The sequence below is a fragment of the Schistocerca piceifrons genome, chromosome 7 (genome assembly GCF_021461385.2).
Source record: "Schistocerca piceifrons isolate TAMUIC-IGC-003096 chromosome 7, iqSchPice1.1, whole genome shotgun sequence".
Classification (NCBI taxonomy): Eukaryota; Metazoa; Arthropoda; class Insecta; order Orthoptera; family Acrididae; genus Schistocerca; species Schistocerca piceifrons.
The window spans coordinates 480,519,561-480,546,390 of NC_060144.1; the positions used below are offsets into that span (position 1 = coordinate 480,519,561).

Genomic DNA, 26,830 nt, shown 5'->3' on the forward strand with positions numbered 1-26,830 from the left:
ACTCAGAATGCAAACACAAACGAGAACATAAGCAGTTAAAAAAAGGGCATTCTGTCAGGAAATGGCAGACTGTCAAAGGCTGAGAGCAATGAGCACAAATTGGTGAGGGAGCACCACTTACCAAATGGTGATGGCTAAAGACTGCCCGATATGCAACCTAGCTAAAATGATCTCATGGCAAGAGGTCCAAGAAGAGGTCGTCCAAGCCGCTGAGGGGGACTTAATAGCCCAGAGCTTGTTCCCATCTGACAGGCGGCAACACATTGGCCATTGGAGAGAATGTAAGAACTAGTGAGCTGAGGTACGAGAACTGTAGCCTTGGCAGCAGCGTCAACAGCCTTGTTTCGACTGATGTGACCAGGTACCCATATAAACATCACAGTGGCTCCAGCATGAGTGAGCAAGTGACAGCTTTCCTGGACCAGTTTCACTAAGGGATGGATGGTGTATAGCACACAGAGGCTTTGAAGGGCACAGAGAGAATCAGAGCAGATGACACAATAGAAAAGCCTGTGTCGCCGGATGAAATGCATGGCCTGATACAGGGTGAAGAGCTCTACTGTAAATAATTAGCAGTGTTCCGGAAGCTGATACCAAAAAACGTCTGTGCCAATGACGAAGGCACACTCGACACCATGGTCAGCCTGTGAGCCATAAGTATACACAAAGGTATAATCGCGAAATTCCATGCAAAGGTCATGAAACAAAGCAATAGAGCAAGGCTGGAATAGTGTCAGGAAGCAAACAAAGGCCAAGCTGAAAACGGGCCACCACACGAAGCCAAGGTGGTGAAGGGTCCACACCCACTGCGAAATTTGCAGGTAACATGAAGTTAAGATGCTGGAGCAGGAGCCGAAAACCAACTCCAGGAGGTAACAGAGAGACGCACCTCATACATCATCAAAGAAACAGACATAGGATGGGTGGTCGGACATGGCAGACAAAAGGCATGCTTATCTGCTGAGGAGATCATCATGCCAGTACGACAGCAGTAATTCGGCAGTTTCTGTATACAGACTCAACTGGCATGCCACAGTTGTAGATTGAATTGAGATGGCGTAAGATGGACGGACATGCAGACACACAAAAGTTTCAAAAGAACAAGGGATCGGTGCAAATGGAAGAGGGTGCGGCATTGGGGGATCAGATGCAGTGGGCGGCTAGGTAAGGTACACGGGAGGACCAAGAAAGTTTTTTATCAAGCACAATCCCCAGGAATTTTGCGGTTTTAGCAAATGAAAGAGCAAAAGGCCGAAGATTTAAAGATGGTCAAAGAAACCATTGCACCACCAGAAATTGAAAAAGACCGTTTTGTCAGTGGGAAAAGAAAAGCCATTGTTGATGTGCCACAGTTAAAGACAATCAAGAAATTGCTGAAGATGCTGCTCTCAAGGAGACAAATCCACAGAGAACTGCAACATTTCGCAAAATCATCGACAAAAAGGAAGCTGGAGATGTGTGGCGAGAGAAGGAGCATAATAGGGTTAATGGCTACAGCAAAGAGGATGACGCTCAGGACAGAGCCCTGAGGCACACCGGTTTCCTGGATAAAGGTGTACAACAAAGCAGAACTCACACATACCTTGAAAACTGTGTTTTTAAAAACTACTGGAGGAAATGGGACAGGCAGCCTCTGAACCACCCCCCCCCCCCCCACATGTAGAGAATACATGCTCTCCAGCATGTGTCTTAGTCTTTCTCCAAATCAAAAAACATGGCCACAGTCTAGTATTTCTACAGAAAACCGTTCACGATATGGGTTCACAAAGTGACGAGATGGTGAACAACGGCGCACTCAAAATCCACATCATGCAGGGGTTAGCAAATTGCGAGACTCAAGCTACCTTACCAGCTGGAGACAAATCTTATGTTCAATCACCTTGTAAAGACAGCTGATGAGAGAACTGGGGCAATAGCTAGAAGGAAGGTGTTTGTCCTTATTAAGCTTAGGCATGGGTATGACAGTTGTTTCATTCCAGCATCAGGAAAACACACCATCTGCCCAGACGCAATTGTGGTCCTGCAACGTCTGAATGTGAACATCGTCTGGCCCTGGGGCGGAAGATCAGGATGAAGTGAGATCATTATCTAGCACCCTCACAGTAGAGGTGGCTTTGTAGCATTCACGATTCTGAGAGGAGAAGAGTATCACCTGAGCCACCTCCACTAATTCCCGATGGAGAAAGGCAGGGTAATAGTGGGTGGAGCTCGAAATATCCACAGAATTGCAACCTAAGGTGTTGGAGATAGCAGTGGAGTCCACAACATCATCATCTGCTATGGTGAGGATGGAAACTGGGGAATGGGCTTTGGTCACAGATAGCCATCCGAGGTTGGCCCACACAATGGAAGAGGGAGTGGAAATATTATTCTTATTAGTAGATGAAATCCATCTATTTTTTGCTATCTTGAAGAATCGACGACATTGCGCACACAACTGTTTATAATAAATACAGTTCACCATCAGAGGATTACAGTTAAAATGGCAGAGAGCATGTGTCCACGTGTGAATTGCACCGCAGCGCGCCTCACTCCACGAAGGGACCAGACACAGCGCAATAAAGATGACGTGCGAGGAATGGAACGTTCAATGGCAGTAAGGATAACATTCGTAAGGTGTTCTAACTGGTCATCACAATTGGAAAAATAATGTTCCTCAAAGGTCACCAGGGAGGAGTAAAACCTCCAGTCAGCTTTCGAAACCTGCCAATTGGGGTCACACTTATGTGGGGCAGTAGTCAGTACTCGGACAGCACACAGAAAATGGTCGCTTGAGTACGTGTCAGAGAGAATGACCAAGTCAAGACAACGTGCAAGCTGGGCGATGCAGAACGAGAGGTCCAAATGGGAATAGGTGTGTGTGGAATCTGACAGGGACATGGGTGTCCCAGTGTTAAGCAGATAAGACTGAGTTGATTGAAGTCAGCCAAGAGGGACAGTTTCTGGAAGAGCCCCAAAGGGGATGGTGTTCATTAAAGCCACCGAGTAGGGAGTTCACCAATAAGCTGGAGGAAGTCTGCCCTGGTGACACCGAATGACAGAGGGATGTAAATGTTGCAAAAGAAAAGGTGAACCAAGGAAAGAAAATGCGGATGACAACAGCTTGCTGCTCGGTGTTCAGTGAGATGGTTTGACTATGGACGACAATCTGGATGGGCAGCACGACTACCCCATGTGATGGAATGCCATCTTCAGGAGGAGGGGCGAAGGTCAAAGCAGACCGGAAAGAAATGCGGGAGATTAAAGCGGTTGTGAGGACGCAGTTTTGTTTCTTGGAGGCAGAAAATGAAGGGAAGCTTTGATTCCAAGAGCAGCTGTATTTCTTACTTGTTGGATCAAATGCCCTGTACATTCCATTGGTGAGTCATGGCGGGGAAAGGCAAAGAGGGAAAAGATGACGAGTTGTCACCTCAGCACTGCCAGCCTTCGAAGATTCATTGCTAGAGAGCTCAGAGGCTGGAAAATTCTGTTCCACAAGACCTACAAAGCGTCAGCAGTCTCTGTGGGTCAGTCTGCGGATTCCAGGGCAGAAAAAAACTTGGCAGTGTGCATAGGTGCAACGGAGGTCAGTTGGGAGAGGGTATCATGCAGTGCCACTGTGGGAGAGGATCTACGAGCCAGGGAAGAGGACAATTTGTCTTTCTTTGGCACATGACGACTCAAATGTTCATTGGCTGGAGGGACGTAAAAAGTTTTCGGCCAAATATTCCTTCTTTCCTTTCCGGCCTGCTGGTTGTGTAGCAGGTGATTTTGTCACTGGAGGTGAATATTTGGTGGCTTGTTGCACAGCTGGAGGAGATGACGGGGACACTACCATGACACTGGACAACTTGACAGCTGCAGTGCTGAATTTGAGGTCACAAGCCAGCGTGGCCATGTTCCGGGCAGAGCAAGGCATAGCAAGAATAGTATATTAAGTGCCAGATGGTAAAATGCAGGGCTTTCGACTAGCCAACAACTTGCGAGCGATAGGGTAAGGCACTTTTCCGTTCGCCTGGATGCCCTGGACAGCCCCCTCCTCAAGATACATGGGACATTCTTGGGACAAAGCTGCATGGTCGCCATTGAAATTGATACAGCTGGTAGCAGGTGGCAGGCAACAACCTCGTGAGCATCCCTACCTCAAGAAACATATTTGGTCGTGTTTTGATACAACATTCGAGTGTGGTTGTAACTTTGACACTGGTAACAGCACATCGGGTTTGGAATGTACGGTCGGACCACAGTGACTTCGTAGCCTGCTTTGATCTTTGATGGAAGCACTACTCAGTCAAACACGAGGGAAAGAGTGCAGGTAGACACTAATGTTGCATCAACCGTATTCACTGTCAGATCATCGAGCAGCTAGTGTAGATAGCACCATGAGAAGAATTCGGCATTCGATGGGACCCTACACAAACAGGATAGCTGTGGAGGAGTGAAGCTGCAAGCAGCTGTTGGGCTTGAATATCACAATTGTTCTCCAAAAGCAAAGTGCCATTACATAAAGAAGAGTAGGATTTTACATGGCATGCAATTGAATCAACATCTTTCTGTATAATAAAAGGGTTAACCACAGCAAAGGACTGACCATCTTCAGTACATGATACCACGAGAAACTGAGGTGTAACTGGAAAATTCTTGAAATCTTTAGCCTCACTTCGTTTACATTTAATAGATGTAGTCCGAGATGGTGACAGGCTCATTGAGAGAAAATCACCCAATTGCCAGTGCCTCTAATCGAGCACTCCTTCCAACTGGGGGCCCCACAGGGGAGCTCATTCAACTTGGGTGATTGTGCACACCTCAGGTCACATCACCCTGAAGAGTGGTGAGTGCCCAGGGAGGAAATTTTTCTATGATTACCTTTTATTTATTGTGCATGGTCTCCTTCTAAATAAGCTCTTTCACTATTGATACACCACGCCCAATCCCATTTCCACTTCCGGAAGCAGTCTTGGTACAACCCTTACCAGGTCACACACAGTGCCATCTGCAAATTTTCTTTTATCTCGCCTATCATTGCAAATCTTCGTCCTTTCACTGGGATTATCAACTTTGTGAATAAAAAAAGTCCACAGGGCCCAGGTCTGGAGAGTGGAGAGGATGAGGCAACATAGTGATTTCGTATTTTGTGCAATAGTCATGCACCAACAGGGACAAATGTGCTGGTGCATTACCGTGTTGCAAGAGACATGAACTGCCTCATCTCATTTCAGGCCGTTTCCTTCTCACATTTTCTCGCAGGTGTGTGTACACATCCTAATAATACTATCTATAACAGTTTGTCCCTGTAACAAAAATTCATTATGAATTAAGCCTTCAAATTCAAAGAAAACTATCAGCATGGCTTCGACATCTGACCTGACCTGACAAGATTTCTTTGGTCTTTGAGAACCTTCCCAGACCCACTGTGAAGACTCAATCTTGGTCTCAACATCATAGCCCTAGACCCACATCTCATCACCAGTTATGATTCTCTTACGGAACATTTCATTCTCATTTGCGCAATCCAAAAGCTCTTCATTCACAGTTTGCAAGGCAAAGGTCTTTCTGGTCCTGACACGAGCAATGGCACGAACTTGGCAACAACACAACACATTCCATGACACTGTGTCAGGATTTCATGACGCGATCCAACTCAAATGTTAATTCTTCTACCATCTCCTGAACAGACAGTCTTCAATTGGCACACACAACTTCATTGATGTTACTGAAATGAGCACCATCAGTAGACATCAAAGGGCATCCTCAATGACAGTCATCTTTAACTTCAGTCTGGCCACTTTTAAACCAAGTGAATCATTCGTAGCACCGAGTACAGCTTACGCACTCATCACTGTAGGCTTCCTGCATCATTTGGTGTGTCTCTCTCTAAGGATTTTCTCGAGTTTCATGCAAATTTTAATGCAGACGCATTGCTCCTCTAACTCTGCCATCATGTAATTCACAAACTGTGCAAACAATGTCCTCGATACAGCACTGAACAATAACTAACAGACATACAACAATGAAACTTCTGGCAGTTACACATTCAACACAAGCGAGTGTAGGGATGCTAACCGCATTTTGCTCCGACATACCATTGACGCAAAATTACAAATGTTCCAGAAATTTTTGAACAGACCTCGTACACATTAGGCAATGAACAAAAACACAAAAAGAAAACAGGGTGAGTATGAAGTGTTTTCCTGATTACAAAACTTTTATTTCTAAGGAACTATGCTAAATACAGCTATACAGTTTGTTGATAGTGGTAGCTTACCTCAAAGTTTTATGGATGGTGAATTACTTTTGAAAACATTATCCGAAAACTGTCTTGAGCAGCTAAATCGACAGCCAACGCATAATGGAAATATTTTAGATCTGGTAGCCACAAACAGACCCAATCTCATCGACGGTGTCAATGTTGAGACAGGGACTGGTGATCATGATGTTGTCATTATGACTATGGTTACAAAAGTTAAAAAGTTGGTCAAGAAGGCGAGGAGAGTATTCTTACAAGAAAGAGCAGATAAGCCATTGTTAGCATCCCACTTAGTAAATGAATCGACTTCATTTACTTCCGGTACGATGGATGTGGAAGAATTATGGGCAAATTTTAAACACATTGTAAATCACGCATTGGAGAAGTATGTGCCGAAAAAAAGGGTTACAGACGGAAAAGACCCACCGTGGTTTAACAGCGCAATTCAGAGAATGCTCAGGAAGCACAGACAGTTGCACTCGCGGTACAAGAAAGATCGGGAGAATGAGGACAGGCAAAAGTTAGTAGAGATTCGTGCTGCTGTAAAAAGAGCGATGCGCGAAGCATACAATCACTACCACCGTCATACCTTAGCAAAAGATCTTGCTGAAAACCCCAAGGAAATTCTGGTCTTAACGTAAAATCGGTAAGCGGGTTGAAGGCTTCCATCCAGTCACTCACTGACCAGTCTGGCCTGGCAACAGAAGACAGCAAAACGAAAGCTGAAATTTTAAATTCAGCATTTGAGAAATCTTTCACGCAGGAGGATTGTACAAACATACCACCGTTTGAGTCTCTTACAGATTCCCGCATGGAGGACATAGTGATAGACATCCCTGGGGTTGTGAAGCAGCGGAATGGGTTGAAAATAAATAAATCGCCAGGTCCTGATGGGATTCCAATTCGGTTTTACAGAGAGTACTCTACTGCATTGGCTCCTTACTTAGCTTGCATTTATCGCGAGTCTCTTGCCCAACGTAAAGTCCCGAGTGACTGGAAAAAAGCACAGGTGAAGCCTGTATATAAGAGGGGTAGAAGGACAGATTCTCAAAATTACAGACCAATATCCTTAACATCTGTTTGTTGCAGGATTCTCGAACATATTCTCAGTTCGAATATAATGAATTTCCTTGAGACAGAGAAGTTGCTACCCATGCATCAGCCCGGCTTTAGAAATGTTTAGAAAGCATCGCTCCTGCAAAACCCAACTTGCCCTTTTTTCACGATATCTTACGAACCATGGATGAAGGATATCAGACGGATGCCATATTCCTTGACTTCCGGAAAGCATTTGACTCGGTGCCCCACTGCAGACTCCTAACTAAGGTACGAGCATATGGGATTGGTTCCCAAATATGTGAGTGGCTCGAAGACTTCTTAAGTAATAGAACCCAGTTGAATGGAATGGACAGTGTCTTGAAAGGAGGATATAAGATGAACATCAACAAAAGCAAAACAAGGATAATGGAATGTAGTCTAATTAAGTCGGGTGATGCTGAGGGAATTAGATTAGGAAATGAGGCACTTAAAGTAGTAAAGGAGTTTTGCTACTTGGGGAGCAAAATAACTGATGATGGTCGAAGTAGAGAGGATATAAAATGTAGGCTGGCAATGGCAAGGAAAGCGTTTCTGAAGAAGAGAAATTTGTTAACATCCAGTATAGATTTAAGTGTCAGGAAGTCATTTCTGAAAGTATTCGTATGGAGTGTAGCCATGTATGGAAGTGAAACATGGACGATAAATAGTTTGGACAAGAAGAGAATAGAAGCTTTCGAAATGTGGTGCTACAGAAGAATGCTGAAGATTAGATGGGTAGATCACATAACTAATGAGGAAGTATTGAATAGGATTGGGGAGAAGAGAAGTTTGTGGCACAACTTGACCAGAAGAAGGGATCGGTTGGTAGGACATGTTCTGAGGCATCAAGGGATCACCAATTTAGTATTGGAGGGCAGCGTGGAGGGTAAAAATCGTAGAGGGAGACCAAGAGATGAATACACTAAGCAGATTCAGAAGGATGTAGGTTGCAGTAGGTACTGGGAGATGAAAAAGCTTGCACAGGATAGAGTAGCATGGAGAGCTGCATCAAACCAGTCTCAGGACTGAAGACCACAACAACAACAACAACAGAACCCAGTATGTTGTCCTCGATGGTGAGTGTTCATCGGAGGTGAGAGTATCATCTGGAGTGCCCCAGGGGAGTGTGGTAGGTCCACTGTTGTTTCCTATCTACATAAATGATCTTTTGGATAGGGTGGATAGCAATGTGCAGCTGTTTGCTGATGGTGCTGTGGTGTACGGGAAGGTGTCATCGTTGAGTGACTGTAGGAAGATACAAGATGACTTGGACAGGATTTGTGACTGGTGTAAAGAATGGCAGCTAACTCTAAATATAGATAAATGTAAATTAATGCAGATGAATAGGAATAAGAATCCCGTAATGTTTGAATAATCCATTAGTAGTGTAGCACTTGCCACAGTCACGTCGATTAAATATTTGGGCGCAACATTGCAGAGCGATATGAAGTGGGACAAGCATGCAATGGCAGTTGCAGGGAATGTGGATAGTCGTCTTCGGTTCATTGGTAGAATTTTGGGAAGATGTGGTTCATCTGTAAAGGAGACCGCTTATAAAACACTAATACGACCTATTCTTGAGTACTGCTTGAGTGTTTGGGATCCCTATCAGGTCGGATTGAGGGCGGACATAGAAGCAATTCAGAGGCGGGCAGCTAGATTTATTACTGGTAGGTTTGATCATAACACGAGTGTTACGGAAATGCTTCAGGAACTCAGGTGGGAGTCTCTGGAGGAAAGGAGGCGTTCTTTTTGTGAATCGCTACTGAGGAAATTTAGAGAACCAGCATTTGAGGCTGACTGCAGTACAATTTACTGCCGCCAACTTATATTTCGCAGAAAGATCACAAATATAAGATAAGAGAGATTAGGGCTTGTACATAGGCATACAGGCAGTCATTTTTCCCTCGTTCTGTTTGTGAGTGGAACAGTGAGAGAAGATGCTAGTTGTGGTACGAGTTCCCTCCGCCAGGCACCATATGGTGGATTGAGTATGTATGTAGATGTAGATACGTGCTGTCTCAGTCCAACACACACACACACACACACACACACACACACACACACACACACACACACAAACACTGTAGGTAGCACAATTTAGAAGCACTGCTGTCACAATGCCATCTATGCAGCAGAAAGTGCAATAACTTTTGTGGTTTCATTAAACACAGCAACTAAAACAATTCACTGACAGCTCCATTATGCCTATGGTTGATATCTACCAGGCATGAAGTGCATCAAATGAAAGTATGAAAAGTTAAGAGAGTGGCAATGTTTATGGTAAGGCAACAATCTGTACTTGGAGAGTTATGACACTGTTTATGCAATGCAGACAGCATTTCAAAACCGTCCATGGAAACTGATATGCCATGTTTCTGTTGAAACATGCAAACTTCAGAGTATTCTAGTGAAGATTTAACACAAAAATGCTGCACATCCATGCATACAACTGCTGCTCTTGAAAGCCTTGTAGCCAGATGATAGGACTACACCTATTGAGTTTACTGGGAATATGCTGGAACGAATCGGTGCAGACAAAGACTGATTTATTTATTAAGTTTGTTTTTTGACAAAATGACTTTTCACATTTTCAGGAAAGTAAACAGGCACAATGTCTAGATATCATTGTACACCACATAAGGGAGAGGCCAAAAGTGTGATTAATGCACAACGCAATTATTGGATTGTATCTTTTTTTTATTTTCCCCATCAGCTTAGCATTACGGTTACAGTTTACCTAGACATGCTGGAACTTTGTTGCACCTCAGTTGTGGGAGTTTCAACCATGTGTAGCATTTCAACAAGATGGTGTACCACCACATCAAGGGTGATCTGATTGTCAGTTTGTGGCTGAAATCTTTCTGGACACATGAATTGTCAGAGACAGTCCAACATTATAGCCATTACACTAACCAGACATATGCCTTCTGTTACTTTTTGTGAGGTTACAGTAAGGATAAAGTGTTCAGTTCCTGACATGCAAACTCTTACAGTACTGCAAAAACAGTGACAGCAACTAAGTTGGCAAAGGCATGGAGAGAAACTGAGTATTGCCTAGACATTCCAAAGGCAACATACGAAGAACATTTGGGAGAGGGGGGGAGATAGAGAGAGCGGGGGGATAGAGAGAGGGGGGGGGGATGGAGAGAGGGGGGCTCAGCCCGGCTGAGCTCTTACATGGCCGTCAGCCCCGCACGCTACTTCATCTCCTGCGGCCTTCAACCTCACGGCCGCGGGTGCCTTCACTTGGCCGATTCACCGACGACGACCTCGTCTGGGTACGGGGATATGGCAGGCGGCCAAAATGGAGCCTGGGCCGCATCTTACGACACCGTGGCAGACGCCTGTATGAAATCCAGACAGACACGGGTGTTGCAGTGCGTCATTCGGACCAGCTTCAGCCTCGTGTGCTGGCAACACCTGTTCAGAATGCCGCTACACCACCTTCGGCTCTACCTGATGCTCGGGATCTTGGCATCTCTCAATACTCACAACGTAGCCCTCTCACCGTCATCGCGATGCCAGCACAAGAACGGACGCCACCAGGAGACGTGCCCATGCAGGAACCGGATGACCATCCTCTGTCAGAGCAAATCTACTCGCCTCCTCCTCCAACGGACGCAGACACATCGCCCATGTCTCCTGTCATATCAACTGGACTTGCCGCAACGGGCAGATTGGTGCATGGGGGCCCAGCAGATTCGACCCCTACGTCTCCTGTCATCTCGACCTATTATCATCGGGGACACTTCCATCCGTACGGGAAGCCGCCTCCTCGAGACTATACGGCGAGTCAAACAACGGCTATGGACGTTAGCCATCTCCAGGACACCTCCATCAGGACCAGTGCAACAATTTCAAAGGGGGGAAAAGTGTTGTGACTCGCCGATCATTCAAAGCGCCGCCGCGCAATTACGCGCGTCCTCTACGTGTGGCGCTGTCTGCCAGCCGTGCAGCAGCTGCGCCACCTAAGCGGCCAGCCGGGCAGCGGCCGCTAGACTGGGACTCAGTGCTCATTCGAATGCTAACGTGTACACATGTCTTGCTTGTCAACTTACTCTGTGACTTATATGTGTTGTGTCATTCTGAAATATATGTGTTAAACTTGACGTTATAACAATTGGCGACGAGGATGGGATTTTTACTTTTCACCGTTGACCCACAGGTATCCATGGCTACTGTCGAGCAACTATTGCAAAATCTCCTTGAACAGCAAACGCTTCTAACAGCGGTGATTCGCGATTTCGTCGCAGCGTCAAATGCGGGGCGTTTCTCGTCGTTGGTTATACCTCCTTTTCCTCCTTATGACGAGACAGCGGAAGACTGGTCTGATTATGAAAAACGTCTTCGACAGCACTTCTTGGCATTTCATGTCACGGACGAACAACCATGTAAGTCTCTGTTCCTTTCCTGGATTTCACCTCAAATGTATCGCTTGTTGTCGCAATTGGCTCCTTTGAAGGATCATGCGGTTTTGTCCTTTGCTTAAATGTTGTTGTCACTGGCTCCACCACTGAAGAACATCTTCAAAATCTCCGCCGGTCTTAAGTGTAAGCATCAGAAATCATAATTTTTTCAGGCATCTATCACATACTTGGGGTTTCAACTATCTCGGGATGGTATTCGTCCGCTTCAGCAAACTGTTGCTGTGATCGATGCCCTTCCTCGCCCTACATCTGTTAAGGAACTGCAGGCCTTCTTGGAGAAAATAGCATACTATCACAAGTTTTTACTGTCTGCGGCTTTGGTGGCTCAGCCGTTGCATCGCCTATTGCATAAAAACGTGCCTTTTCACTGGCCCACATCATGCGATGCGGCTTTCCAGGAATTGAAGACTATGCTGAAACAGGCCCCGTGCCTGGCTACTTATCGACCTGGTCAACATCTTGTTCTTGCCACAGACGCCTCTCAATACGGGGTCGGTGCAGTCCTTGCGCACCGTTTTTCTGACGGTTCGGAACAACCCATTGCTTATGCCTCCAAAACGCTCACGGATGCCCAACAAAAGTATTCTCAAATTGAAAAGGAAGCTTTGGCCATTATTTATGCTCTTCATAAGTTTGGTGTTTTTCTCTATGGCTCAAAATTTCATCTTGTTACGGATCACAAACCACTTGTTTCCTTGTTTCATTCATCAACGTCACTTCCCACCGCCTCCAGCGATGGGCTCTTTACTTGTCTCATTTCAATTATGAAATTCATTTCCGGCCAACGGCTCAACATGCAAATGCTGATACTCTGTCCCGCCTTCCCATGGGTCCTGATCTGGCATTCGATAGGGACGAACTTGTGTGTTTCCACCTGGATGTTGCCAAGCAGCGAGTTGTGGACGGGTTCCCCATCACTAGGGACAGGCTGGCGGCTGCTACGGGTTCTGACCCTACCCTCTCCCAGGTTTTACACTGTTTTCAGAAGGGTTGGCCAGATCAGCCGTCCGCAAAGGCTTCTGATCCGTTGCGGAACTACTACGCTTTGCACTACCGCCTCATGGCTAGGGATGGTGTTATCCTCCTTTCCACTGACAATGCTTCGCCACGTGTTGTGGTACCTGCATCTTTGCGTGCTTCGGTCTTGCGCCTTCTTCACCAAGGGCACTGGGGTGTGTCTCACACAAAATCTCTGGCACGCCATCATGTGTACTGGCCTGGCATCGACTCTGAAATAGCACACATGGTTGCTGCCTGCGGCCCTTGTGCATCACAGGCCGCTGCCCCGAAGTCATCTTTGTCACCGTGGCCTTCGCCTAAGAAGCCCTGGGAGCGCATTCATGCTGACTTTGCGGGACCCTTTTAGGTACTTATTGGCTCCTCATAATTGACGCCTACTCTAACTTTCCTTTCATTGTCCGTTGCACATCGCCTACCACTGCGGCAACCACCAGTGCTCTCGCCCGCATTTTTTCTTTGGAAGGCCTCCCCTCTACTCTTGTTACTGATAATAGTCCGCAATTTGCCTCTTCCGAATTTGCGGATTTTTGTGCTCGTCACGGCGTTATGCATGTCACAGCCCCACCGTTCCATCCACAATCAAACTGTGAGGCTGTACAACTGGTCTGCACATTTAAGGCTAAGATGCAGAAACTTCTGACTTCTTCTGCTGCTGATGATGATGTGCTTCTCCAGTTTCTGGCGTTTTACCGTTTCACCCCCAAGGGCGACCACAGCCCAGCTGAACTCTTACATGGCCGTCAGCCCCGCACACTACTTCATCTCCTGCAGCCTTCCACCTCACGGCCGCGGGTGCCTTCACTTGGCCGGTTCACCGACGACGACCTCGTCTGGGTACGGGGATATGGCAGGCGGCCAAAATGGAGCCTGGGCCGCATCTTACGACACCGTGGCAGACGCCTGTATGAAATCCAGACAGACACGGGTGTTGCAGTGCGTCATTCGGACCAGCTTCAGCCTCGTATGCCGGCAACGCCTGTTCCGAATGCCGCTACACCACCTTCGGCTCTACCTGATGCTCGGGATCTTGGCATCTTCCATACTCACAACGCAGCCCTCTCACCGTCATCGCGATGCCAGCACAAGAACGGACACCACCAGGAGACGTGCCCATGCAGGAACCGGATGACCATCCTCTGTCAGAGCAAATCTACTCGCCTCCTCCTCCAACGGACGCCGACACATCGCCCATGTCTCCTGTCATATCAACTAGACTTGCCGCAACGGGCAGATTGGTGCATGGGGCCCCAGCAGATTCGACCCCTACGTCTCCTGTCATCTCGACCCATTATCATCAGGGACACTTCCGTCCATACGGGAAGCCGCCTCCTCGAGATGTTTACGGCGAGTCAAACAACGGCTATGGACGTTAGCCATCTCCAGGACACCTCCATCAGGACCAGTGCAACAATTTCAAAAGGGGGGAAAAGTGTTGTGACTCGCTGATCATTCAAAGCGCCGCCGCACAGTTACGCGCATCCTCTACGTGCGGCGCTGTCTGCCAGCCATGCAGTAGCTGCGCCACCTAAGCGGCCAGCCAGGCAGCGGCCGCTAGACTGGGACTCGGTGCTCATTCGAATGCTAACGTGTACACATGTCTTGCTTGTCAACTTACTCAGTGACATATGTGTTGTGTCGGTTTGAAATATGTGTGTTAAACTTGACGTTATAACAGAGATATTGATGTATTTAAAGAGGAGGAAAATACATCTCATTTTATGCTTCAAATAGTATGGAAAGTTAACTCATAATATGTAGCATAAAAGAGATTATATTTTTAATTTTAAATGCATTATTACAATCTTTGTGAAAAAGTCAAAAATATCAACAAGGGAGATACATGGTCAAACTACTGTTATATAAACTAATCACACGTTCAAAGAGCTCAACTATAAAGGTTTCTCCTATATCTCTTACTTTGGCTATCTTTTTCATTGCAAATTATACCCTTAAGATGTGCATTTCAACTGGAGAATACTCACGTTATTGCAGATAATCGATCTTCTGAAGTTTATTGAGAAAGTAGTGTCTTTCAACAAGTATGTTCTTGTCTCCTTTTCAATGAAATATTCATGTCAACACTGAAGTGAATAATTTTGATGAAGGAAGTCACCAAGCTAAGTTTTGGAAGCTTATAGACAAGACCAGTTAAACTTCTGGCTTTGTAGACCTATTTCAATGAAAGTGAATTCCACCCATCTTTCTTCATTAGGGTTCCATGCGCTCACACCTTTGGGCTTTTGGTCAGATCACATACCGGTATAAGCAACAACACCCCAGCAGCATTTGTCCAATCAGTCAGCCCTTCAGAAGAGATAGGTAATGGCCAGCTATTATCTTTCTCATACTTTTATATTTTTCTCCAGTGGAATATTAACATATGCAAATTATATACTCAGTTTTAGATAAGTTCCAGACAGTTTGATTGTGTGAAAGTTTTGTTGGTGGAAAAGAAGGCCCAGTTCAAGATGTGCAGATATTGATTGCAAATTACAATATGCTACAAACAGTTATGCCAAGTGCTTCTAGGCAGCCTTTGGGAGGCCATATGACAAGTTTGCCTCTACATGAAGTGATGGACACTGACCCACATCGTTCAGGATTGACCACAATATCACATACCTCATTAGTGATCTCTGAAGGAGAGAAGATCATAGAGCTAAAGTTTTCTGAGATTCCAGATATAAGGTAAATAGGAGGAGTATTCTATTCACTGGGAGAAGATATAGGTAAATTAGTGACACTTGTGAAATAATTAACCATCTGTCACACATCGTACAGCTTAACATGGCAAGAAAAAGTAGGACAATTTACAGGGCCAATTGCACAAGCAGAGAAAAGTATATTTCACAACTATAAGACTGCATAAAAAGCTACAAATCAATTAGAAATCAATTTAATTACACTGGTTGTAATTTTTCTCATTAGGAGTTAACATAGTTAATAAAGAAGGTGAGAGTAATGTAATCAAGCATCAGCAATAATCACAGTCTTACCATTACAAACAGCCAGATGACTTTAAAGAAAAAGAAAAATAGAGACATTAGCAGTAAGTAATAGTAAGAAATAATTACAAATAAGACTAATGTAGACTACAGGAAGCTGTATGCTGAGAATCTTGTTTCCTGCAGGGTATCGCCAACCACTGGACAGGATGTTATTACATTCAGCACAGTGTCAGAAGTGGTTATTGCAGTTCCATCAGATAATCACTGTGAGCGATCAGGGGCAAGGGGAAGGTGAAAATGGCAAATATTTATATCACATTTCAATGTAAGCTGATAGCACTTGGGATTGTAGCCAATCTTTTATTTCCATTTGTGATATTCAAGAATCTGAAGTCCTTAGTGTTACCAGATCAATCTGCCCCTTTGTTTCCTTCTTTCTTTAAACTTTGTACCTTGTTTTCTTCTTCTTTTCTCAGAGTTTTAGTTTCAGTTAACCCTTTATTTGGAAAATATAAAAGATGTAGAGAAAAAACTTTTCCTGGTTTGTCCTCAATATATAGACTTAGAATAATGATGATAAATATTTTAATTGTAATATTTATTCATTACATAAAAAATACAGAATGTTGCTTGAGAGCAACATTGCCAAAGAGTGACTGATATACTGAAATTTGAAAGCAATCTACTTTCTGCTTCACTTCAGTTCATTTGTGATAAATGTGTCCATAACCAACTTATTGTCTTTATACATGAGAATATCAGTCTCCTGATACATACAACAACTGGAAACAAAGATTACCAGTGATGGATAATTTCACATAATTTCACATTTCAATTACATTTTGTATGAAAAGCTTTGAAACAATTTCTTCCAGGCACAAAACACAAAATTATACTGCACTTGGAACACAAGACCTGAGTAACCTCTTGGGCAATAATGACAATGACCCTTTCATCCACGAATGGGCCAGTGATCAAGGCCATCGAACCTCACATCTTGTACAGGCACTGGAATCTTCGCTCTCTTCTTAGAAGTTGGCGACTCCTTACTAGATGTTCCTGCTTTCTTTTTGTTTGCATCCATCAAAGCATCATCAATGTCTACTCGAAATGATTTTAATGAAATTTTCATATCACAGTTGTCACCGCAAAAAAACAAATATGCAACGACAGCATACAGGTCCAATAAACAGCCAAAAATTCTCAGGTACCAATGCTTTGAGGCACTCTGTTTATTGTAGACACAATGTTTGGACATGGCACATCTGTCTTTCATTTTTAACAGTATTCCAACGTTTCACAGACTTCACTGGTTCTATTCCACAAAATGAACTTGCTAAACACACAACCTTGTTATCTGTCCACCTATGATGATTCCGTAATTTTCATCCAACCTATAATCATAGCTTACCCAACCTCGTTTCAGTAGTGACCTCTGTTTCAAGTGGGAAATCTTTTATACAGTTCCTATGTACTGTTCCCAGAGATCTATGTCCATTTTATTTGTCAGGAAAATGAACAGTTCCAGTGTGGAAAAGGAGCTATCAAAGTACACCCTTTGGTTTAGCGGCTGAGCTATTGTCTTACATAGCAGAATTACAACTTGGCCACCAATTCCAAATTTCTTTGAATCTTCTGATAAGTCTGTAATCACACCTTTGTCAGTATATGAAATATAATCATATACAATTCCAGACACTGCTGCTCATACAAAAGTCTTCAACCTCCATTTGGGGAGTTTGTTCCGAATATATTGACGTAAATTTGCCAGCCCTTGTACCTTTATACGGAAACATAATTTCATTGACTGAATATTTTCTGCATCAAGGTTTTGACATTTGCTCACTACAGCATCCAGAACAGGTCTAATTTTCACCAACCTGTCCCTAGAACTGGCAGAATTCTCATTATTTGAGAAGTGATGGTATCTGCAGGGTTTCTAAAATCTTCTCAAACTCATAACACTGGATATTTTTTCTATATTAGCAGACTGAGCCCAATAATCGGTGTGTGAAGGCAAATTTATTACACCCATGTAAATTAGCATGCCAATGAATTGCCCCATATCATTTACATTTGTATTCAATGATGTTTGCTGCAGAGGATATAGGTTTGTCTGACTGACAATCAGTTTTATCATCTCAGAGTCATATAGTTTTCTGAAGTATTGTAAAGGAGTTTCACTACATGATTCACATAATTCATGAGAAAGATCTGAATACATACACATAAGGTCTTGCTTCACCCATTTGAACTGACTTGCTGGGGAAGCTCTATTCTTGGTGGAGCTTGAGGGTCCCGGTGTGCCACTATGTTGCATTGGTGATGTGTAAAAGCCACTTCATCACCTTCAGAATCAGTTTCTCCTATGACTGTCAAAAGATTATTTCATGAAATTTGAGGCTGGTAATCTGGATCTTCATTAGAACTGTCCACTAGAATCTCTAACTCCGAACTTGAACTGTCACAGTCATAAAGTAGAGTGCCCAGAGGAGGAAACACTGTGGTTTTACACTTCCTTTTTCCATACAATCTCACTGGATTCATCTTTGATTTAGCTGCAAAGAAAGGTACCTATTAGCCATCATATTGTTTTTCAATTACTTTTACTGGCAATGTTGCTCTAAAGCAATGTGTATATTTTGTCTTTTCTCTGACCTTCAGATGATTTAGGATGGCAGAAATTAAGGGAGGAACAACGCAAACAGCGCAGTCCAGTCAGCATGCAAACAAAGAGGGAAAGGGGATGTCGGGACAGCAGAAAGAGCAAAGAACAGGAGAGGGTTCAGTGGAAACAGGGAGAGCAGGGGTGCCCCCAGAAACGCTACGTACTGAGGGTCATGGAGCACTGCCACCAACTCGACTCGTCCCGACACCCACACACCATACCATTATCATGATACAATGGGGACAACAACAGCGGAAGAAGACACAAGAAAAGGAGAAACAAAACAGCAAACAGACCAGACAAAATGTAGCTAAAGGTAGGAAGAACCTGGCCAGCGTGGAAGTAACATCAACGCCTCCATAACCAACGCCTATGCTAAATCATTAACTACTTCCAGAGGAAGATTCAAGGACATGTACCTGAGAGCATGAACCAGTTTCATGAAGAAAACCAAGAACAGACGAAATCACGCAAGGATCGTCCACTAAACCCGTGACAAGAAAGGTGAGAGGGCATATTTAGTGTGAAAGGCCAAAAGGCAGGGGCAGTCCAGCAAAATATGGATCACTGAGAGGAGCCCCAAAACTACACAAGGTTGGGGTGGGGGGAGAGGGGGGGGGGGGGGGGGGCAGGACAGCTCATTGCGGAGTACAAAAACCATGGGTCAACCTAGTATGGGCAATACGAAGACTGCAGAGGATGGTAGATTTCTGCCGGAAGAGGCACAGGTAAGCACACATGGTTGAAGTCTCCTTGATTGCATGAAGTTTACTTGACAAGGAGGTAGTCTCCCAAGAGTCAGCCCACAACTGAGCGAGACGATCAGCAAGTTCATTGTCTGAGATACCTATGTGGTCAGGAATCCAAAGGAAATCAACCAAACAAGCAGCATCAGCAAGATCAGTGAGGAGGTTGTAGATGGCAGAGACTGAGGGGTGGAGGGGAAAACTGAGCGATAGCCTGAAGGCCACTCATTGAGTCCATACATAACAAAACTCAGCTGAGGGAGGACTGTTTAATAAAACGAGGGCCCGATAGATGACCATCAATTCTGCACTAAACGCCCCACATGCAGCATGCAAGAGATGGTGTTCAGTGCCAACAGACGATATGAAGGTCTATCCCACATGATCAGCAGATTTAGAGCCATCAGTGTAAAAAACGATGGCATCCTGAAATTCCCATTCGAGTGATCGAAACAAACAACGGAACAGCAATAGAAGCTTTCATTCCGGAAAAGATCCATCTGAATCCCTGGCTGCGGAACTAAGCAGGGGGGGAGGGGAGGGCAAGAGAGAACATGTGGAAGAGGACAAGCAGGGAAGATGGAACTTACGGTGGAGAGAAGCGAGGCAGAACCCAACCGGTAAACCCACCCGAGGGCAAGCAGCTGGCAGGTGATGGCCCAAGGCTGGAAAAAGAATAGACTAGGAAGGGTGAGCAGGGGAAGATTAGATAGTGATGGCATATGAAACCAGCAGGTGGGAGCACCAAATTGAAAGGGGGAGGACCCCAGCACCAACGAGAAGACTATCGACAGAGCTAAGGTGAAAATTACCAGTGACTAAACAGAGAACACAATGGTGAACCGGGTCCAAGAGGAGCAATGTGGAAGGGGTAGCTGATCCATAAACATGACAGCCATAGTCCAGACAGGACAGAATTAATGCCCGGTAAAGGCAGAAAAGGGTCGAATGATCCGCAACCCGAGACGTGTGGGTAAGGAAGCCAAGGCCATTGAGTTTACACAAACAGCCAACCTTCAAACGACGGATAAGGGGCAATCAAGTAAGCTTGTCAAAAAGAAAACCCAAGAAATGGAACTGGGGAACCATGGTCAGGTGTTGCACATTGATGTAGAGCTGTGGATCTGGATGGACTGTAGTAGTAGAGCAACGAATGTACCACCCTTGACTTACGGGGAGAGATCTGAAAACCGCATGTGTATGTGTCCATGTGGAATCGCGCACTGGAGCTGCTGCTCTGCAGAGGCCACCGAATGGAAGCTATCCCAAATACAGGAATCACCCCTATACAGAACCAGTGTGACCAACAATCCCGCAGAGTCCACAAGTCCATTAATAGCGATTAGAAAAAGGACACTTAATACTGAGCCCTGTAGAACGCCATTCTCCTAAGTCCACTGAGAGCTGAGAACAGTGCCAATCTGAACTCAGAACAACCAGTGGGACAGGAACTGGCGAATAAAAATCAGTAGGAGGCCCCACAGACCCCATCCTCTGAGCATAAAGGTGGATGTGATGGTGCCAAGTTGTGTCATAGACTTTACGAAGATCGAAGAAAACTGCAACAAGATAATCAAATGGCAGCACTGAGTAAAGGCCTGTCAAACTGTGGTTTCTAAATGAAGCAGATTACCAATCGGAGATCATCGCTCCTGAAAGCCACACTGATAGAGAGATGAAAGATCCCAAGAGTCAAGGACCCAATTGAGCCGAAGAGCCACCATCCATTCGAATAACTTAAAGGGAGCATTGTTCAGGCTGATGGGCTCTTAACTATCAAGGGACAACAGACCCTTGCCAGACTTAAGGACGGGAACCACAAAACTGTCTCTCCACTGAGAGGGGAAAATGCCTTGGAGCCAAATATAGTCAAACACCTGAAGGAAATATTGATCTCGCAGAGAATTGAGGTGTGGAAGCAATTGGTTATGGATGGAACCAGGGCCAGGAGCTGATTATGGGAAGAAGAGAGTGCCAGATGAAGCTCTCATTCAACCCGACAAGGGGTAAAACATAAGCAGGAAGCTCCAGCCCGCTGCTTCCAAAGGAGGAAGGCAGCACAATAGGAGGCTGACACCAATGCTGTTGTAAAATGAATCATGAGGTGTTCTGCGAAAACTGATGGATCTCTACACAAAGACCGCCTGGAAGGGCAAGGTCCAGAATGGATGACCGCCGCTGACAACCTTGGAGGGTACACAATGTATCCCACACCAGTGATGAAGGGACAGAAGAACCCAAAGAGGAGACAAAGCTTTCCCAACATACCCATTTGCTCTGTTTGATTAAGCAACAGGCTTTGGTGCACAGACATTTAAAGGTAATTAAGACTGCAGTGGTCATGTGCTGCTTAATATGCTACAAGGCACAGCTACGATCACAGATAGCAGCAGCAGCGGCAATAACCGTGCTCTGTCATGGAACTGGCCAAAGGCAAACGGGGCCTGTCAAATGGGGAACAGCAATGCTGGCAGCATACATTATCTTACTTGACAGATCAAGTACGACTCCATCCATGGGTCATTCCACATCAAGGGGACCACGGGTCCCCACCCAACTGTCTCCAAATCTAATTAAATTTTGTGTGAAGGTTCTATATGGTCTTTGATGTTTGTGTACCTAATTTCAGTCCAGTATCTTCAGTGGTTGAATTTTTAAGGGATTTCCAAGAGAGGCTACTCATCTTCACAATAAATACGAAGGTACAAATGTGCCACGTTTGCTAGGATTTGCTTTAATAGATATCGACACATTTTTATGCTGAATCACACCATGGCAAAAATTAAGGATTTAGCCACATCTAAGTATTGATACAAGCCTCAAAAGTGGCTAAAAAATTTGTTGCGCTATTCTGAGAGACAAGGTTTGACCAACAACTGCTACTTTACATACGAACCAATCACACCACAACTTCAGAAGGTTATTCCTACCTGTGATGTCTGTAAATGGATCAAATTTAATTAACATTAGATGCCTAGATGAAAAGATAAGCATATGCAAACTTGCCCAAAATTTTCTACATGCAAATTTTAGAGTATTTTTGGGGAGCAATATCTCAACTGCGTATTGTTCAATTCTTTTTCCCTGCTGCAGCTGAAAAAAAAAAGAGTGCTTTAAGCTTCCAAAGCTATATTGTTTAATATCTGGATCTTTCATATTGATGAGTAAGAATAGGTTTAAAAAGGTATTATTTTAGCTCTTCGAGAAGATTGAAGAGTGAAACACTTTGCTCATTAAGTCCCATAATCAATTTTTTAATTCCAGTATATAAATCAGCTTCAAGCATTAATTTAACACATGCCATAAAAACAAGTACAATACACAACAACAAAAATTTGCAAAACAAAAATACTAATGAGTCAGTTCCATTTTTGGTTTAACAGTTCTACAATTTTGTCAAGGGAAAACTGTGGATAACTGTATTGTCATCCTGATGTTGATGGTGCTTCTTAAATCATGAAAATATGTTGCTCAGAATCCAGCAAGTGTCATTAGCAGTTGGCCAGTGGAAGGAACAAGCAGAACTGTGTAGGTGCATAAAGCTGATAAGGACATCTTATTGTTCATGTGGAACTTCACTTGTTTCCAAACCACCATAAATTGGCATACATACCTGCAACATATTGTTCTGGTTGTAAATTTGCAATTGAGATTGCTGGAATTTCTTCATCTGCTTCAAAGGCATGAACTATGAATGCTGTAGCATCATTTGAACCTCTAATTGCTCTGAGCTGTTTACAATTAACTGGCTTAAATTGATTTTCTCTTGTTCCTGATATTGCATGTCCCATGGCAAACCTTGTTCCTTAATCAAGCAGATTTCTTTTTAGTCTCTTCGTTTGGGGCATAAAAAAGCTTTGACTGGAATACCATCATCACAGGATTTGAACGAATCTAAGGGTTTCTGTAGACTAGCACAGGCTGCTAGCCTTTCTGCTGTTCCTCCCATGCCATCACAAGGCGATTTACCATGGCTTCTTCCAAAAGAATTTCACTCGGCAGTGATGCCAAAATCCTTTTCATGCAGACATAAATTGATGAAATTTTTGAAATTCTTATACTGAGCAGCTGAAACATCATCACTAAAGTAATAAATGTTCTCAATGTTTTCAAGCTTTGTCTTTAAATAAGCTATAAACTTTATTTGAAAGACATGAACAGCAATGGCATCATGACAGAGACAGTTGCTGATCATACAAGTGCTAATACTCTTGATGTTCTTCACCACCAAACTAGACAACAAATGGGTGCAATGTGGCCTGGCTATTCTCCAAATGAAATCTTTGCAGAGCATCCTGAATAACAAATGAATAATTCTCAGCAAAATCCATCAATATAATTAATTCATTTTCTGCAAGATTTCTTTTTAGCTGCTTAAGGTACAAACTTTAATGTTTTGGCACAAAGTGGTGGCTTCTTAAATTGGTGATGTTCAAAATCAGTGCCTCCATGAGATCTTTCACAGTTCCTGACATGTCTCTACTGTGTCTGTCGGTATGGACCCATTGCTTGTATTCCGTTGTTTTTCTACAAGTCATAGTCTTTAAAAGCACCTTCAAAAAAGCCTCTAGTTGCATTTTTCCTGGCCATTCCTCACAATGTTGCTGCATACAATCTTTTGATTCCAAACTGCATACAGTTTTTTTTCATCAAATTCTTGCAGTAATCTAGGCTGGATGTTGCTGAAGCCAACATTAGACAGTTAGATGAACTGTACATACACATACTGAATGTTATCCAGAAGACTTGTAGTACACCATTTCAGCCAGGGCTCACAAAATTTTGAGAAGCTCAGTTGATTTCCATATTGCTTACAATAAGCAACGAACATTTCTTTCAGGTTACAAGGGAGCAGGCATTTCTGCTTGTGAATCTTTTCCCCATTTATTCTCACTGCAACACAATCCTTTCCGCCAGGACATAAACCAGAAAACATCATCATCTTCAAAAAAAAAGTGAGGACATTTTATTTTACTCCAAGACTGAGCTTTACCCCTTTTTGATTTACACATGTTTCCAAAATCCCATCTTCCATCTTAAGTTTCCTAGCCTTCTTCACCATTTTACTTGAAACAGCAAATTCTTTAGCCATTTTTTCAATAGACCAGCTATTTGGCCAGGGTCAAACTTTGAAATTTACAGCAACTGCTTGACGTCTGAAGTTTAATCTTAAGTTCTCCAATTAAGATGTCCATATCTTTACATTTTTGGCATTCTTCCACTTGTATTTGAGCAATATCTGCTGGGCTCACACCAGCAGCTGTGGCAATTACCTTCGGCTTTCAGAAATTTGCGGTTTATGTATACCATTGAATCCACTGACTCTCCAAGCGATGATAATGAAGTATTAGCAGTAAAGCAAGCATCAACAACATCTATGTCTTCAGTGGATGGTGATTCTTGCTTATCTTGGTGGGACGATTCTTTTTGGGCCACTTTATGTCTACATTTGGTACAAATTTTCCAACCATATTTAAAAACATCATTAGTCAGTAACTTCAATATATGAGACACCGCAATGGTTATTGATGTTAAATCCTTCATGATTACATGTTTTTCTTTACCAATGGGTCTTCTGCAGGAATTGAAACTTTTTCATCAACAAGCCATTTTGGTATGGACACATTTGGGTATCTCCAGCAAAAATCAAGTCCAGGCATAGACAATCTTTGTCCACTGGTGACATTTCCTTAACTGATTGTAGTTGCCTTTTTCCATAATAGAATGGTGCTGACTTACGACAATCAACTCCATCTGATCCGCCCAAGTAGTGGGGTGCAAGGGTCCCTTGGTTCACTTTATACAACAGTTTATTAACCTGTAACAAGCAATTCTGAAAGCTCGTGAATATCCTGGTTTGAAGCATATCTGATTCAGACTTGTTTGTGTATCAAATGTACAAATAAGCGTATCAAAACATATAGTTTTAGTGCTTACCTTCAGCTACAACAATGATTACTGATTATTCAAATACTCAGTGCTCAACACTAAGAATGTACAATGTAAACGCCAAAGATTACACCGAACAGAAGACTGAAACTGTGAAAACAACCAACAATGAAAGCAACAATTGAAAGTGGTGATTCAGCAATGTATCACTGCTGCAAGGACAGAGCCTTAAAAAACTACTGCTGCTTATTATGCCGATGGAAACTGAGTGACAATGCATATACGCACCACCACACACTGTAGAGTTAAAATGTTCTAAAGCAACATAGCGGTCCATTATGATCTAGATTTTGTAATCTTATGGGCATTTTCTAAGGTTTTATTATATTTATATTTTATGCTGTAAAATAATGTAAAAACACTTCCCAAAAGCTCAGTTACATTCCTTAAACCAAAGGCAAATCTTATACTATTAAAAGACACTACAATTACGAATTTTTTGATTTTATAGATATCATAGATAGGATTAACCCTCTAAAGCTTTGATGTGATTGGTTCACATGAAAAGTAGCAGTGGTCAGCAAACCTTGTCTTTGAGAATAGCGTGACAAATTTTTTACCAGTTTAGAGCCTTTTATTTGTATTTGATGATGATGATGAGGTCCCATACTCCAAGGAGCATAGGGGGACAATGCAGGAGACCTGCACTGCTGACTAGGCAAGGTCCTAGCAGAGGTGGTTTGCCATTGCCTTCCTCTGACCGTAATGAGGATGAATGATGATGATGATGAAGACAAGACAACACAACACAACAACACCCAGTCATCTTGAGACAGGGAAAATCCCTAAACGTGCTGGGAATCGAACCTAGAACACCATGTGCAGGAAGTGAGAACACTACCACAATACCACGAGCTGCGGACTTGTCTATATTTAGGTGTGACTAAATCCCTAATCTTTGCCATAGTGTGATTCAACATAAAAAGTAGTCTATGTATACTAGAGCAAATGACCAAATGTCTGCTAGAACTTTTAAAAAAGCCTAGCAAACTTGGCACATTTGCATTTTCGGATGTGATGTGAAGGTGAGTAGCCTCTCTTTAAAAGCCTCTAAAAGTTCAACCACTGAAGATACTGGACTGAAATTTGATATATACTCATTAAAGACCATATACAACCTTCACACCAAATTCCATTAGATTTGGAGAGGGTCAAGTGAGGGGACTTTTTAATATTGGTCCCTTTTACATGGAATGACCCCAGTGCAATCTGACAAAGAAGGTGGAAACATGACTTGGGAGGTATATAGAGGCCAATCAGTATGACAGAGAGCCCAGTGGGGTAACCTGGTCATGGAGAGGCGGGAAGGGAACAAGAGAATCAACAGGAAGTTGTCACTAACACAGAGGTCCTCATGTGGCAACCAGTATAAGGAAGGTAGAAGGGGAGGGGAAGAGAACGAAATATCAATGGCAGAGAAGGTGCCATATGCAGCACTAAAATGAGTAGGGGAGAACCATAATTAAGAAAACACAGATCATGATCCACAAGAAATTGGTCACTGAGGAGCCCCCGACTACATGAAGAAGCACTGCCGCAGAAAGGGTGATGGGCATTAAAATCCCAAAGGAGGAGGAAGGGAGGGGAGAGTTGCTGAAGAGGGCAGTTAGGGTAGCTGTTGTAGGTGGCCTGTCAGCAGGGAGATAAGAGATTGCACAGTCCAATTGGTACCAAATGGCAACTGCTTCCAATGTGTAATGGAGGAGGATCCATGTACTGACAATATCCGCACAGGCCAACATGCATACGCCACTGGAAACCCTCAA

General features: G+C 43.7%; 1 protein-coding gene across 1 annotated transcript in view; it reads right to left on the reverse strand.

The window, feature by feature from the left end:
- The window catches only part of LOC124804906 (lipoyl synthase, mitochondrial), a 112,466-nt gene that overhangs the window by 80,157 nt on the left and 5,479 nt on the right, over positions 1 to 26,830 (reverse strand). The gene's annotated exons all lie outside the window — the stretch shown is intronic.